This window comes from Aquarana catesbeiana, linkage group LG01, assembly GCF_042186555.1.
Source record: "Aquarana catesbeiana isolate 2022-GZ linkage group LG01, ASM4218655v1, whole genome shotgun sequence".
Lineage (NCBI taxonomy): Eukaryota > Metazoa > Chordata > Amphibia > Anura > Ranidae > Aquarana > Aquarana catesbeiana.
Window position 1 is genome coordinate 372705872 of NC_133324.1, and position 17638 is coordinate 372723509.

A 17638-nucleotide genomic window follows, 5' to 3' on the forward strand; every position below is an offset into this window, starting at 1 on the left:
GTCCCCAACAGTTTAGGGTTCCCAAAAACGCAGTGTTAGCAGGATCAGCCCAGATACCTGCTAGCACCAGCGTTTTGCCCCTCCGCCCGGCCCAGCCCAGCCCACCCAAGTGCAGTATCGATCGATCACTGTCACTTACAAAACACTAAACGCATAACTGCAGCGTTCGCAGAGTCAGGCCTGATCCCTGCGATCGCTAACAGTTTTTTTGGTAGCGTTTTGGTGAACTGGCAAGCACCAGCCCCAGGCAGCGTCAGGTTAGCGCCGGTCGCGCTAACACCCACGCACGCACCGTATCCTCCCTTAGTGGTATAGTATCTGATCGGATCAATATCTGATCCGTTCAGATCTATACTAGCGTCCCCAGCAGTTTAGGGTTCCCAAAAACGCAGTGTAAGCGGGATCAGCCCAGATACCTGCTAGCACCAGCGTTTTGCCCCTCCGCCCGGCCCAGCCCAGCCCACCCAAGTGCAGTATCGATCGATCACTGTCACTTACAAAACACTAAACGCATAACTGCAGCGTTCGCAGAGTCAGGCCTGATCCCTGCGATCGCTAACAGTTTTTTTGGTAGCGTTTTGGTGAACTGGCAAGCACCAGCCACAGGCAGCGTCAGGTTAGCGCCGGTCGCGCTAACACCCACACACGCACCGTACACCTCCCTTAGTGGTATAGTATCTGAACTGATCAATATCTGATCCGATCAGATCTATACTAGCGTCCCCAGCAGTTTAGGGTTCCCAAAAACGCAGTGTTAGTGGGATCAGCCCAGATACCTGCTAGCACCTGCGTTTTGCCCCTCCGCCCGGCCCAGCCCAGCCCACCCAAGTGCAGTATCGATCGATCACTGTCACTTACAAAACACTAAACGCATAACTGCAGCGTTCGCAGAGTCAGGCCTGATCCCTGCGATCGCTAACAGTTTTTTTGGTAGCGTTTTGGTGAACTGGCAAGCACCAGCCCCAGGCAGCGTCAGGTTAGCGCCGGTCGCGCTAACACCCACGCACGCACCGTACACCTCCCTTAGTGGTATAGTATCTGAACTGATCAATATCTGATCCGATCAGATCTATACTGGCGTCCCCAGCAGTTTAGGGTTCCCAAAAACGCAGTGTAAGTGGGATCAGCCCAGATACCTGCTAGCACCTGCGTTTTGCCCCTCCGCCCGGCCCAGCCCAGCCCACCCAAGTGCAGTATCGATCGATCACTGTCACTTACAAAACACTAAACGCATAACTGCAGCGTTCGCAGAGTCAGGCCTGATCCCTGCAATCGCTAACAGTTTTTTTGGTAGCGTTTTGGTGAACTGGCAAGCGCCAGCGGCCTAGTACACCCCGGTCGTAGTCAAACCAGCACTGCAGTAACACTTGGTGACGTGGCGAGTCCCATAAGTGCAGTTCAAGCTGGTGAGGTGGCAAGCACAAATAGTGTCCCGCTGCCACCAAAAAGACAAACACAGGCCCGTCGTGCCCATAGTGCCCTTCCTGCTGCATTCGCCAATCCTACTAATTGGGAACCCACCACTTCTGCAGCGCCCGTACTTCCCCCATTCACATCCCCAACCAAATGCAGTCGGCTGCATGAGAGGCATTTTTATGTCCTCCCGAGTACCCCTACCCAACGAACCCCCCAAAAAAGATGTTGTGTCTGCAGCAAACGCGGATATAGGCGTGACACCCGCTATTATTGTCCCTCCTGTCAATCCTGGTCTTTGCATTGGTGAATGTTTTGAACGCTACCATTCACTAGTTCAGTATTAGCGTAGGGTACAGCATTGCACAGACTAGGACACACTTTCACAGGGTCTCCCAAGATGCCATCGCATTTTGAGAGACCCGAACCTGGAACCGGTTACAGTTATAAAAGTTACAGTTACAAAAAAAGTGTAAAAAAAAAACACAAACAAAAATATAAAATAAAAAATAATAGTTGTCGTTTTATTGTTCTCTCTCTATTCTCTCTCTCTCTATTCTCTCTATTGTTCTGCTCTTTTTTACTGTATTCTATTCTGCAATGTTTTATTGTTATTATGTTTTATCATGTTTGCTTTTCAGGTATGCAATTTTTTATACTTTACCGTTTACTGTGCTTTATTGTTAACCATTTTTTTGTCTTCAGGTACACCATTCACGACTTTGAGTGGTTATACCAGAATGATGCTTGCAGGTTTAGGTATCATCTTGGTATCATTCTTTTCAGCCAGCGGTCGGCTTTCATGTAAAAGCAATCCTAGCGGCTAATTAGCCTGTGGAAGAGAATGCCCCCCACCGTCTTCCGTGTTTTCCTCTGGCTCTCCTGTCTCAACAGGGAACCTGAGAATGCAGCCGGTGATTCAGCCAGCTGACCATAGAGCTGATCAGAGACCAGAGTGGCTCCAAACATCTCTATGGCCTAAGAAACCGGAAGCTACGAGCATTTTATGACTTAGATTTCGCCGGATGTAAATAGCGCCATTGGGAAATTGGGGAAGCATTTTATCACACCGATCTTGGTGTGGTCAGATGCTTTGAGGGCAGAGGAGAAATCTAGGGTCTAATAGACCCCAATTTTTTCAAAAAAGAGTACCTGTCACTACCTATTGCTATCATAGGGGATATTTACATTCCCTGAGATAACAATAAAAATGATTAAAAAAAAAAAAAAAAAATGAAAGGAACAGTTTTAAAATAAGATAAAAAAGCAAAAAAATAATAAAGAAAAAAAAAAAAAAAAAAAAAAAAAAAGCACCCCTGTCCCCCCTGCTCTCGCGCTAAGGCGAACGCAAGCGTCGGTCTGGCGTCAAATGTAAACAGCAATTGCATGCATGTGAGGTATCACCGCGACGGTCAGATCGAGGGCAGTAATTTTAGCAGTAGACCTCCTCTGTAAATCTAAAGTGGTAACCTGTAAAGGCTTTTAAAGGCTTTTAAAAATGTATTTATTTTGTTGCCACTGCACGTTTGTGCGCAATTGTAAAGCATGTCATGTTTGGTATCCATGTACTCGGCCTAAGATCATCTTTTTTATTTCATCAAACATTTGGGCAATATAGTGTGTTTTAGTGCATTAAAATGTAAAAAAGTGTGTTTTTGTCCCCAAAAAATGCGTTTGAAAAATCGCTGCGCAAATAATGTGTGAAAAAAAAAATGAAACACCCACCATTTTAATCTGTAGGGCATTTGCTTTAAAAATATATATAATGTGTGGGGGTTCAAAGTAATTTTCTTGCAAAAAAAAATAATTTTTTCATGTAATCAAAAAGTGTCAGAAAGGGCTTTTTCTTCAAGTGGTTAGAAGAGTGGGTGATGTGTGACATAAGCTTCTAAATGTTGTGCATAAAATGCCAGGACAGTTCAAACCCCCCCCAAATGACCCCATTTTGGAAAGTAGACACCCCAAGCTATTTGCTGAGAGGCATGTCGAGTCCATGGAATATTTTATATTGTGACACAAGTTGCGGGAAAGAGACACATTTTTTTTTTTTTTTGCACAAAGTTGTCACTAAATGATATATTGCTCAAACATGCCATGGGAATATGTGAAATTACACCCCAAAATACATTCTGTTGCTTCTCCTGAGTACGGGGAGACCACATGTGTGAGACTTTTTGGGAGCCTAGCCGCGTATGGGACCCCGAAAACCAAGCACCGCCTTCAGGCTTTCTAAGGGCGTAAATTTTTGATTTCACTCTTCACTCTTCACTGCCTATCACAGTCTCGGAGGCCATGGAATGCCCAGGTGGCACAAAACCCCCCCAAATGACCCCATTTTGGAAAGTAGACACCCAAAGCTATTTGCTGAGCGGTATAGTGAGTATTTTGCAGACCTCACTTTTTGTCACAAAGTTTTGAAAATTAAAAAAAGAAAAAAAAATTTTTTTTTTTGTCTTTCTTCATTTTCAAAAACAAATGAGAGCTGCAAAATACTCACCATGCCTCTCAGCAAATAGCTTGGGGTGTCTACTTTCCAAAATGGGGTCATTTGGGGGGGTTTGTGCCACCTGGGCATTCCATGACCTCCGAAACTGTGATAGGCAGTGAAGAGTGAAATCAAAAATGTACACCCTTAGAAATCCTGAAGGCGGTGATTGGTTTTCGGGGGCCCGTACGCGGCTAGGCTCCTAAAAAGTCCCACACATGTGGTATCCCCGTACTCAAGAGAAGCAGCAGAATGTATTTTGGGGTGCAATTCCACATATGCCCATGACCTGTGTGAGCCATATATCATTTAGTGACAACTTTGTGCAAAAATAAATAAATAAATAAATAAATTGTCACTTTCCCGCAACTTGTGTCAAAATATTAAATATTCCATGGACTCAACATGCCTCTCAGCAAATAGCTTGGGGTGTCTACTTTCCAAAATGGGGTCATTTGGGGGGGGTTTGTGCCATCTGGGCATTTTATGGCCTTCAAAACTGTGATAGGTAGTGAGGAGTAAAATCAAAAATGTACGCCCTTAGAAATCCTGAAGGCAGTGATTGGTTTTCGGGGCCCCGTATGCGGCTAGGGTCCCAAAAAGTCCCACACATGTGGTATCCCCATACTCAGGAGAAGCAGCTAAATGTATTTTGGGGTGCAATTCCACATATGCCCATGGCCTGTGTGAGCAATATATCATTTAGTGACAACTTTTTGTAATTTTTTTTTTTTTTTTGTCATTATTCAATCACTTGGGACAAAAAAAATGAATATTCAATGGGCTCAACATGCCTCTCAGCAATTTCCTTGGGGTGTCTACTTTCCAAAATGGGGTCATTTGGGGGGGTTTTGTACTGCCCTGCCATTTTAGCACCTCAAGAAACGACATAGGCAGTCATAAATTAAAGGCTGTGTAAATTCCAGAAAATGTACCCTAGTTTGTAGGCGCTATAACTTTTGCGCAAACCAATAAATATACACTTATTGACATTTTTTTTACCAAAGACATGTGGCCAAATACATTTTGGCCTAAATGTATGACTAAAATTGAGTTTATTGGATTTTTTTTAGAACAAAAAGTAGAAAATATCATTTTTTTTCAAAATTTTCGGTCTTTTTCCGTGTATAGCGCAAAAAATAAAAACGGCAGAGGTGATCAAATACCATCAAAAGAAAGTTCTATTTGTGGGAAGAAAAGGACGCAAATTTCGTTTGGGTACAGCATTGCATGACCGCGCAATTAGCAGTTAAAGCGACGCAGTGCCAAATTGGAAAAAGTGCTCTGGTCAGGAAGGGGGTAAATCCTTCCGGGGCTGAAGTGGTTAAGTACAGGATTGCATGACCACGCAACTGTGTGAGAGCGCTGAAAGCTGAAAATTGACCTGGGCAGGAAGGGGTTGAAAGTGCCCAGTATTTAAGTGGTTAAAGGAGCCCCTTACAGTACAGACCTGACAGGGGTCCTTACCGCCCTCCACTCACTCGTTCGTCATACAATTTTATACCTAGTTTCTCCAACAAAAGCCAATCAAGAAGTGGACTTTTGTTGAGCCGGGCTGTGCTGACAAAGCCACTCACGGCTTGAACATTGGATGTTTCCCCAGGAACTGGGGGAAGTTCCAGGCTTGTAAAGCCAGTTTTTGTTTTACACGGATATGAACACATAAATGTGTTTACTGTTATCTTTAGCAAGAAGTCACTTAACAGGTTTAAGGGCAAATGCAAATAGGTAAATTGTGTCATGATTAGATCAGGCATTTACACTGTTAAAAAACAGATCAGGTTGCTCTTAAAGCAGTGTTCCGCCTGGGAAAAAAAAACTAAAAGTCAGCAGCTACAAATACTGTAGCTGTTGACTTTTAATATATGGACACTTACCTGTCCAGGGCACCCGCGATGTCGGCACCCCAGACGATTTTTGGATCGCCAGTTGGGTGCTGTCAGCGCCATCTCCGCTAAGGGAACCAGCAGTGAAGTCTTTCAGCTTCACAGCTGACTTTCTAACTGGCCCGGCAGCTGAGGAATAAGGAGGGGGCCGAACTTCCGAGTGACTGCGCCGCCTCCCGGAAGTGGGGAAGGGTACCTGTCAAAAACAGGTTCCCATCCCCCCCCCCCCCGAAAGGAGCCAAATGTGGCACCAGGAGGGGGGGAGGAAGCAGATAAGCGGAGGTTCCACTTTTGGGTGGAATTCCGCTGTCCCCCCTGCTCTCGCGCTAAGGCGAACGCAAGCGTCGGTCTGGCGTCAAATGTAAACAGCAATTGCACCATGCATGTGAGGTATCACCGCGACGGTCAGATCGAGGGCAGTAATTTTAGCAGTAGACCTCCTCTGTAAATCTAAAGTGGTAACCTGTAAAGGCTTTTAAAGGCTTTTAAAAATGTATTTATTTTGTTGCCACTGCACGTTTGTGCGCAATTGTAAAGCATGTCATGTTTGGTATCCATGTACTCGGCCTAAGATCATCTTTTTTATTTCATCAAACATTTGGGCAATATAGTGTGTTTTAGTGCATAAAAATGTAAAAAAGTGTGTTTTTTCCCCAAAAAATGCGTTTGAAAAATCGCTGCGCAAATACTGTGTGAAAAAAAAAATGAAACACCCACCATTTTAATCTGTAGGGCATTTGCTTTAAAAATATATATAATGTTTGGGGGTTCAAAGTAATTTTCTTGCAAAAAAAAATAATTTTTTCATGTAATCAAAAAGTGTCAGAAAGGGCTTTTTCTTCAAGTGGTTAGAAGAGTGGGTGATGTGTGACATAAGCTTCTAAATGTTGTGCATAAAATGCCAGGACAGTTCAAACCCCCCCCCCAAATGACCCCATTTTGGAAAGTAGACACCCCAAGCTATTTGCTGAGAGGCATGTCGAGTCCATGGAATATTTTATATTGTGACACAAGTTGCGGGAAAGAGACACATTTTTTTTTTTTTTTGCACAAAGTTGTCACTAAATGATATATTGCTCAAACATGCCATGGGAATATGTGAAATTACACCCCAAAATACATTCTGTTGCTTCTCCTGAGTACGGGGATACCACATGTGTGAGACTTTTTGGGAGCCTAGCCGCGTATGGGACCCCGAAAACCAAGCACCGCCTTCAGGCTTTCTAAGGGCGTAAATTTTTGATTTCACTCTTCACTGCCTATCACAGTCTCGGAGGCCATGGAATGCCCAGGTGGCACAAAACCCCCCCAAATGACCCCATTTTGGAAAGTAGACACCCAAAGCTATTTGCTGAGCGGTATAGTGAGTATTTTGCAGACCTCACTTTTTGTCACAAAGTTTTGAAAATTAAAAAAAGAAAAAAAAAATTTTTTTTTTGTCTTTCTTCATTTTCAAAAACAAATGAGAGCTGCAAAATACTCACCATGCCTCTCAGCAAATAGCTTGGGGTGTCTACTTTCCAAAATGGGGTCATTTGGGGGGGTTTGTGCCACCTGGGCATTCCATGACCTCCGAAACTGTGATAGGCAGTGAAGAGTGAAATCAAAAATGTACACCCTTAGAAATCCTGAAGGCGGTGATTGGTTTTCGGGGGCCCGTACGCGGCTAGGCTCCTAAAAAGTCCCACACATGTGGTATCCCCGTACTCAAGAGAAGCAGCAGAATGTATTTTGGGGTGCAATTCCACATATGCCCATGACCTGTGTGAGCAATATATCATTTAGTGACAACTTTGTGCAAAAAAAAATAAATAAATAAATAAATTGTCACTTTCCTGCAACTTGTGTCAAAATATAAAATATTCCATGGACTCAACATGCCTCTCAGCAAATAGCTTGGGGTGTCTACTTTCCAAAATGGGGTCATTTGGGGGGGTTTGTGCCATCTGGGCATTTTATGACCTTCAAAACTGTGATAGGTAGTGAGGAGTAAAATCAAAAATGTACGCCCTTAGAAATCCTGAAGGCAGTGATTGGTTTTCGGGGCCCCGTATGCGGCTAGGGTCCCAAAAAGTCCCACACATGTGGTATCCCCATACTCAGGAGAAGCAGCTAAATGTATTTTGGGGTGCAATTCCACATATGCCCATGGCCTGTGTGAGCAATATATCATTTAGTGACAACTTTTTGTAATTTTTTTTTTTTTTTTGTCATTATTCAATCACTTGGGACAAAAAAATGAATATTCAATGGGCTCAACATGCCTCTCAGCAATTTCCTTGGCATTGCATGACCGCGCAATTAGCAGTTAAAGCGACGCAGTGCCAAATTGGAAAAAGTGCTCTGGTCAGGAAGGGGGTAAATCCTTCCGGGGCTGAAGTGGTTAAGTACAGGATTGCATGACCACGCAACTGTGTGAGAGCGCTGAAAGCTGAAAATTGACCTGGGCAGGAAGGGGTTGAAAGTGCCCAGTATTTAAGTGGTTAAAGGAGCCCCTTACAGTACAGACCTGACAGGGGTCCTTACCGCCCTCCACTCACTCGTTCGTCATACAATTTTATACCTAGTTTCTCCAACAAAAGCCAATCAAGAAGTGGACTTTTGTTGAGCCGGGCTGTGCTGACAAAGCCACTCACGGCTTGAACATTGGATGTTTCCCCAGGAACTGGGGGAAGTTCCAGGCTTGTAAAGCCAGTTTTTGTTTTACACGGATATGAACACATAAATGTGTTTACTGTTATCTTTAGCAAGAAGTCACTTAACAGGTTTAAGGGCAAATGCAAATAGGTAAATTGTGTCATGATTAGATCAGGCATTTACACTGTTAAAAAACAGATCAGGTTGCTCTTAAAGCAGTGTTCCGCCTGGGAAAAAAAAACTAAAAGTCAGCAGCTACAAATACTGTAGCTGTTGACTTTTAATATATGGACACTTACCTGTCCAGGGCACCCGCGATGTCGGCACCCCAGACGATTTTTGGATCGCCAGTTGGGTGCTGTCAGCGCCATCTCCGCTAAGGGAACCAGCAGTGAAGTCTTTCAGCTTCACAGCTGACTTTCTAACTGGCCCGGCAGCTGAGGAATAAGGAGGGGGCCGAACTTCCGAGTGACTGCGCCGCCTCCCGGAAGTGGGGAAGGGTACCTGTCAAAAACAGGTTCCCATCCCCCCCCCCCCCCCGAAAGGAGCCAAATGTGGCACCAGGAGGGGGGGAGGAAGCAGATAAGCGGAGGTTCCACTTTTGGGTGGAATTCCGCTTTAAGAATCCTGGTCATAGCCCAAAATAGCGTAATTGTGGTTCTTTAGCATAGCTCCCAACTGTCCCTATTTTCAAGGGACTGTCCCTGATTTGGAGCAATGTCCCTCTGTCTCTCTTTCCTCCTCATTTTGGTCTGATCTATATAGTTGTATATAAAATGCGCTTTTTATCTTTAAAAAGTGTTTCCCAGTTCCTAAATTGCTGCATTTATAGATTTCAAAAGCCAATATAAAGGAATAGTAGTGGTAAAAAAAAGTCCTTGTGGATTTAATGAACCTTTTTTTGGGGTTATTCTCTTTTAAGGAGGTGTGGCAGGGGGCGTGTCCTATGCCTACATACAGTTTGCTAGCAGGTGTCCCTCATTCCCATCTCAAAATGTTAAGAGGTATGCTTTAGTGACCACTGGTGTATGTTACTAATCTTATTATGTACTGACATGTTTCTATTTTGTATTGTACAGTCTTATATCTGTACGATTTATAACTTTAAAGCGGACCTTCAAGCATTTTTTTCAACTTTCCATCTATTAAACCCTCTGCTCTTGTTGTTTTAACTTTGGATAATAAAACATTTTTTTCTGCCAGTAAATACTTTATACAGCCAACTTCCTGTTTCTTGTCTGGTCATTATCCTAGGCTTATGACATCATTTACAGCTCTCTCTCTCCTGAGTTTGCCAGGAAGGAAGCTTCAGGTGCCTACAATTTAAATGGCTGCAGTCAGACTCAGTGGTTGGAGATTTCTGCAGCATATTTGGCAAGTACAGAATCACAGTATATATAAAATAATATGCAAAGTGGTTGGAGGGAAGATGCTTTTATTACAAATGATGTGAGCAGACTGCAGTTCTTCTTTAAATAAAAATGATTGAAAAAGAAAAATCAGATCAGGTGATGACTCTAGAAGGGAGGTTCTAACATCAACTATTGCATAAGCTGATGTGACAAGTAATAAAAATAAATGAGGACTGGAGAATGCAGTAAAGTCATATTAACAGCAGGCAGCTGCCACGTAGCCAGTGTCAGCATAGCAGGATGTGTAAAGCCAGGCTGCAGATAGAGAAGAATAAGCTACCCAGCCATTGACCGCACAGCCTCATTAACATAAGCCACGTGGTCGCTAGAAGGCGCTCAGTGAGCGATCTGTGATTGGATAAAGGGAGACAGGTTGACCCCCGGACCGACTGAGGTTCGGGATCCTTTAACGAAGTCAACAACGTCACATGTGACAGCTCAGCCCGCGGGCCCCGCCCCTCTCCTGCTACGCACGTGACTTCCTCTTCCTCTCCTCCCTCCACTGTTAGGTCGCCGGTTAACTGTTGGTTGCCTGGCAACGCATTTAAAGTGAGAAGCTCCGTGGAGGAATCCTGAAGGCAGAACTCGACACGGGAGGGGTGTGGATCTGGAGGTAGTAGAGGAGAGGTGACACACGTACACAGCGCTTTGGGGACAAACTTCTAGCCGGAGAGGACACCGTGCACCAGAGCTGGCTGCTGAGGGAGCCCGGCCTGCCTGCCCGGGGTGAGTCGTCCTTCTATTGTAATAATACAATGTGTCCCCCTCTCCTACCTCAGTGTCTCTCACCCAGAACAAGGGCAGTGACAGGATTGCTATGTGCCTCAATGGGGGGTCCCTGCAACTTCTGTTCTCCCACTTCTACCTATTCTCTTGTCATTTGTAGACCCTGGTTCTTCTTTTCTGGGGGTTCTGAGACCTGGCTGGATAAGCTTTACCTCCATGAGGCGAGTAGAGGGAAAACTCCACAAGGAAGTCATTTAAAATGACACAGCATGGCACGTCACAGTCTTGGGGACAACTCATACTGACTTGGCCTAAAGTGGATGGGAAATTCATGAGAATTTCCATCCTTTTTAGTCGCGTTAACATGCATACTCCGCGTTATGGTGTGAATAGGACACGATTGTTTTTCAGATGTCATTCCGTTGATCTGCATGTTTCATCTATGCTAAAACGCAGATCAATGCACTGGTGTGAATTGGCCCTTATTCCTTTTTGTTTAGTGTGTGCAATTCCTGTCTGATTTATTATAGTGTATGGTCAAACTGTAAAATCCTATATTCACTTTCACCTTGTATTTCAGTTATTTCTAGCTGTCTCCTATTAACCACTTGCCGACTGTATAACTTTCATATACGGCGGAAAGGTGGCACTGCTGCGCCAGATCACTTACCTGCTACGTGATCCGACTTATCAGGTAGGGGGGCACGCATGAGTATGCGCAGCTGGAGCTGATCTGCGGGTGCCGATTGTCCGGCACAGAGGCAGGACGGCGGTCTGCCTATGTAAACAAGGCAGATCAGTTCTGACAGGAGGGAAGGCATTGATCATGTGTTCCTGCAAAGCGTTTTATTTATTTTTTTTTGGATATGTTTTATAGCAGAAAGTTAAAAAATACATATAATTTTTTTCCAAAATTGTCAGGTTTGTGTGTGGGGGTTTTTTTTTTGTTTTTTTTGTTTTTAGCGTAAAAAATATAAACCGCAGAGGTGATCAAATACCACCAAATGAAAGCTCCTTTTGTGGGGGGAAAAAAAAGGACACTTTTTTTTTTTTTTTTTGTACAGCATTGCATGACCGCGTATTGGTCAGTTAGGCCCCTTTCACACTGGGGCGGTGTCGGCGGTAAAACGCCGCTATTGTTAGTATTCGGCCGCTAGCGGGGGGGCGGTTTTACCCCCCCGCTAACGGCTGAGAAAGGGTTAAAAACCACCGCAAAGCACCTCTGCAGAGGCACTTTGCCGGCGGTATAGCTGCGCTGTCCCATTGATTTCAATGGGCAGGAGCGGTGTATTCCACCGCTCCAAAGATGCTGCTAGCAGGACTTTTTTTCCCGTCCTGCTAGCGCACTGCTCCAGTGTGAACAGCAGCGGCTGTTTTGGGTCGGTTTGCAGGCGCTATTGTTAGTGCAATAGCGCCTGCAAACCGCCCCAGTGTGAAAGGGGCCTTAGGGTAACGCAGTGCCATATCGCAAAAAAATGGCCTGGTCAGGAAGGGGTGGGGGGGTAAATTTTTCGCAGGTCAAGTGGTTAACTTGAACAATCTTAACCACTTCAATACTGAGGGCGTCATATGACATCCTTGACTTTTTGAGTGTGGATATCTGAATGATGCCTGCAGCTACAGGCATCGTTCCGATATCATTCTTTGCAGCTGGCGATTTCTGTGCACGATAAGAATGATCATAGCGGCAGTTCCATTCATCTGGTGCTTCTCTGGGATCTCCCTGGCCATCGGGGGGCCCGGAGAAAGAATCGGCCGGCGCCGGATGACGACGATGATAGAGATTTCCGGTGACCAGATGGTCACCAGTAAGGATGGGCTCAGGTGTGTTCGCAAGCTGCACGTGCCGAGCCCACCAGGAAGTTGGCACTGCGCTGTGCTAATCACAAGCAGTGAGACATTTCCCGATGTGCAGCTGCAGAGATCGGCAAATGTCTCACTGAGATTAGCGCAGCGCAGTGCCGACTTCCTGGTGGGCTCTGCAAGTGCAGCATGTGAACACGCCTGAACCCAGCCTTAGTCACCAGTCATCTCTATGACCGTCGGAGGCCTGGGCGCGACATTATGATGTCACGCCCAGGTTCCCGAAAGTATACAAAGCCGCGATCGCGGCTGTCAGCATGGGATTAGTGAAATATTTTTTTTTTTTTCTTGATCTCATGCTTTCCAGCCTGGAGGAGAGATGTGGGGTCTTATTGACCCCGCATCTCTCCATAAAGAGGACCTGTCACAATATATTCCTATTACAAGGGATGTTTACATTGTATTCTCTAGGGCAGTGATGGCAAACCCTGGCACCCCAGATGTTTTGGTATTACAGTTCCCATGATGCTCAACTACACTGCAGAGTGCATGAGCATCATGGGAAATGTAGTTTCAAAACATCTGGGGTGCCAAGGTTCGCCATCACTGCTCTAGGGTGTCTGCTAAAAAAACATATATAATGTTTGGGGGTTCTGAGTAATTTTATAGCAAAAAAAATGATGATTTTTACATGTAGGAGAGAAGTGCCAGAATAGGCCCGGTATTGAAGTGGTTAAAAATTAAAGGCAGATTATTATTATTCTTATTATTCTTATTATTCTTATTATTCTTATTATTCTTATTATTATTTTATTATATAGTGGTATGTGTTGTTTGTCTGTTTTTATATATTTTTTTTTTTAGGGCTGTTGCTGCTTAAAATTTTCGTGTTCGATTATTCGATATTTTTATTTATTTATTTTCATCGATTAATCGACTAATTTCGATTAATTAAAACGCAAATACAGATCCAACTACTTTTAGCTGACGTCATGCGTAGCTCCTCCCCCGTACGTGTTACGTTCAATCAAAACTTCCTCAGTGCGGCGAGGCTACGGCGTCGCCCTACAGTCTATTCAAATAGCACCGTTGTGCATCACGGGGACTGATGAAGAGCCAGAGATGTCCATCACCTGCTGAGACAGCAAAGTGTCAGCTCTTTGGGGGAAAAAAAGTGCCCTCCTCATAAATGTTTCTTGATTGCTGGATAACCAATCCATGTCAGTTCATCGTCAAACTGACAGCCAGGAAAGCCCTCAGATATGTTGATTTTCATAGCCAAGTCCAGGATTTACATAGATGTTTATCTGAATACTTTGACCAGTGAGATCAATCAAATCGTTAGGATCTGTCTTCCTCAATTTATGATTTAACGGACATCGACGTCGCCGGACTCCCCCCCTTCGTTAGCAGATGGAGGCATTTGGGGAAGGGGGAGGAGTCCGGTGACGTCGATGTCCGTGACGTCACCGGATCTCCGACGGAACTCCCTGAAGACCCGGAAGCCGGCGGAGAGGTAACGATCAAAAAAATGAATGATCGAGGAATTAATCTTTAATTCTTTAATTTTCGCAGCCCTAAATTTTTTTTTATTATTATTTATTTATTTATATAAACCCATCATACTTGCCTGCTCTGCTTAATCGTTTTGCACAGAGCAGCCCCAATCCTCTTCTCAGGTCCCCTGCCAACGCTTCAGGCTCCTCCCTCCTATCGAGTGCCCTTGCTATGGGGGCAAGCAAGCTGCTGTTTCATATGTCCATTCTCACACAGAGCTCAGCTCCACACCTGCTCTCTCCTCATTGGCTCACTGGTTGTGATTGACAGTAGTCTGTCTCAGCCAATGACTAGGAAGAGACCCAAGAGAGCCGCTGTTCTCATGCACATCAATGGATTGAGATGGGTAAGTATTAGGGGGTCTGCTGCACACAGAAGATTTTTTTTTTTCCCCTTCATGCATGAAGGCAAGTAGGGTTTTTAAAAAAACATTTTTATTTGAGACTTTACAACCACTTTGTAAACTTGCTGTGTGAAGACGCCATACATTTAGTCCCTTGAATTCTGTATCACGTATTCATGATGACCGATGAGGTGTGTGTGTGTGTGTGTGTGTGTGTGTGTGTGTATGTGTATATGTATGTATGTATATATATATATATATATATATATATATATATATATATATATATATATATATATATATATATATATATATATATATATATATATATATATATATATATATATATATATATATATATATATATATATATATATATATATATATATATATATATTAGTGTGGCTGCAGGGCGGGGAATGCTGTAGCAACAGATGATAGGCCTGTATATGTTACAGCTTCTTGATGGGTTTGGATTCTACTCCAAGAGTGACCAAGCTCATCACTACTTCAGAACTACAGAGGTGCTGAGAGGAGGAGTTCCTGAAGGTGGAATCAGTACAAGAATCACAGCCTGCAGGCAGCAAGGTACCATGGGGTATATAGTCCTTAGAAATTGACCGTAAGCTGCAGAGCATGCAGGAAATACATAAGAAGTTGTGGAAAGAGATGGCCAACTCACAACATGAAAGGAGATTAAAATACTAAAGGTTCAGCCTAACCCCTTAGAGCTGACGCCTGCTGGCCCTTTAAGGGATTTAGAATGCCGGGGGCAGAGCTTATGGCATGTGACCGCCGTGATTTGGCTGTCACAGCGGTCACATGATTGGAAAGCTCCTGATTGCAAGCATAGGAGCTTTCAGTTAGCCACCGGTGACTTTGCCAGCAGTGTGCACGCTCTCGGGATAGCTCTATTGGTGCAATTGCACGCAATTATGTGGCCGCTCTGCGCCAAACAAAAAAAAAGAAACTCACCTGCTCTGTGCAATGGTTTTGCACAAAGCTGACCCAATCCTCCTTTTAGGTCCCTCGCTGGTGCTCCTGGCTCGTTCCCCAGAGCAAGCTGCTTGCTCTACGGCATGCATGCATGTTCACTCCTGAGCCGCCTCTGTGAGTCCATAAGGCCCCTTTCACACTGAAGCGTCAGCGCTGCTATTTTTAACGGTGCTTTACCGACGATTTTTGCTGGGGTTTTTGGCCGCTAGCAGGGCAGTTTTAACCCCCGCTAGCGGGCGAAAAAGGGTCAAAACGACCCGGAGGTTCGGCAGCGGTGCCCATTCAGTTCAATGGGCAGGAGTGGTGAAGGAGCGGTGCATACACCGCTCCTTCACTGCTCCCAAGATGCTGCTAGCAGGACTTTTTTTTTTGCGTCCTGCCAACGCACCGCTCCAGTGTCAAAGCCCTCCGGCTTTGACACTGGAGAGACAAGAGAGGCGCTATGCAGGCGCTATTTTTAGCGCTGTAGTGACTATAAAGCACCTCAGTGTGAAAGGGGTCTAAGGCGCACAGAGCACTGCTTGGGCCCTGTCCCCACTCCCTCCTCACTGGCTGTGATTGACAGCAGCTAGAGCCAATGGCTCCCGCTGCTATGTCTCAGCCAATAAAGAGGGAGAAACCTGGGAGAGCTGCTGCTCTCCTGCACATTGCTATATTGAGATTGGGCTCAAGTAAGTATAAAGGGAGAGGGGGCGAAGGGGGAGCTGCACCCTGAAAGCTTTTTACGCATGGCGGTAAAAAGCCTTCAGCCTCTAGAACCACTTTGATCTTATATTGGATTGTCAAAAATATCTATTTGTATCGCTAATACAATGCTGAGGTCTATGGGACCTGACAGAAACCTGCAGCATGTCTGTGCTTGTGTTAGAGCTGCACAATTAATCGTTAAGAATTGAGATTGCATTTTTCCAGATTCTATGCAGAGTTCACTGCCCAAGCCGACAGCTGTCAACCCCCCCCACCCCCCCAAAAAAAACAGTCTGCCAAGTTTCACAACATTCCTTGGCTGCTGAGCGAACTATAAACATTGTAATGTTTTGTTCTTTAAATCAAAGGAATAAACTTCGGTCTGTAAATGAAGGAAGTTTAACCACTTAAACACTAAACCTTTTTGTGACACTTGTTGGTTTCAAGCAAAATCATTATTTTTTTGCTAGAAAAGTACTTGGAGCCCCCAAACGTTATATCTCTGTATGAATAAAATGGTGGTTGTTGCAATATTTTATGTCACACTGTATTTGCGCAGCGTTTTTCTTTTGAAAAAATACACTTTTAACCAGTTCCCGACCAGCCGCCGCAGTTATACTGGGCGAGCCATCATAGCTGTACATCAGCTCTTTAAGACGCTGTAGGAGGCGCCCGCAGCTCGTCCCCAGAGCTGATGCAAGTGCCCAGTGGGCGTGATGACCGCCGGGCACCCGTGATCGCTCGTGACAGAGCGAGAATGGGGACCTGTGTGTGTAAACCCACAAATCCCGGTTCTGTCAGGGGAGAGGAGACAGATTGTGTGTTCCTACTAAGTAGGAACACCGATTGGTATTCTCCCCCAGCTCCCCCCCCCCCACATTTAGCACACACCTAGGGAACACAGTTAACCCCTTCCCTGCCAGTGACATTTATACAGTAATCAGTGCATTTTTATATTACTGATCGTTGTTTAAATGTCACCAGTCGCAAAAATGTGTCAGTGTCCGATTTGTCCGCCCCAATATTGCAGTCCTGATAAAAATCGTCGCCATTACTAGAAAAAAAAAAATTTAAAATAAAAATACAAATAAAAATCTATCCCCTATTTTGTATACACTATAACTTTTGTGCAAACCAATCAATAGACTCTTATTCCAATTTATTTATTTTTTAACCCAAAAATATGTAGAAGAATTTAAACTGAGGAAAATTTTTTTTTTTTTTTTTTTAAAGTTGGATATTTATTATATCAAAAAGTAAAAGATATTGTGTGTGGGGTTTTTTTTTTTTTTTTCTTTTCTTCAAAATTGTCACTACTTTTGTTTTATAGCGCAAAAAATAAAAACTGCAGAGGTGATCAAATACCACCAAAAGAAAACTCTATTTGTGGGGAAAAAAAGGACCTAAATTTTGTATGGGTACAGCGCCGCACGGCTGCGCAATTGTCAGTTAAAGCGATGCAGTGCTGTATTGCAAAAAGTGGCCTGGGCTGAACTGGTTAATGAATTTAAAAAAAACATAAACTGTAAAGTTAGCACAATTTTTTTTTTTTTTTTTGTACAATGTGAAGGATGATGTTACGCCGCGAGAATCGTGATCTTTATACTAAGCAAAAAAATTGTGATTCTCATTTTTCCCACAATCGTGCAGCTCTAGCTTGCATCAGATCTTATTTTAAGATGCTGCTGCAGGA

At 44.2% G+C, this 17638-nt stretch overlaps 2 protein-coding genes across 4 annotated transcripts in view; one reads left to right on the top strand and one right to left on the bottom strand.

The window, feature by feature from the left end:
- LOC141146827 (6-pyruvoyl tetrahydrobiopterin synthase-like) overlaps window positions 1-17638 on the bottom strand; it is a 119444-nt gene that overhangs the window by 78754 nt on the left and 23052 nt on the right. The window lies entirely within an intron of this gene.
- GOLM1 (golgi membrane protein 1) overlaps window positions 10307-17638 on the top strand; it is a 160344-nt gene continuing 153012 nt past the window's right edge. The window contains exon 1 of one of the 2 annotated variants that reach the window (XM_073633447.1): window positions 10307-10559. The gene's annotated coding sequence lies outside the window, so the exon portion shown is untranslated. The remainder of the gene's footprint in view (window positions 10560-17638) is intronic. The other variant, XM_073633431.1, reaches the window with a different exon arrangement.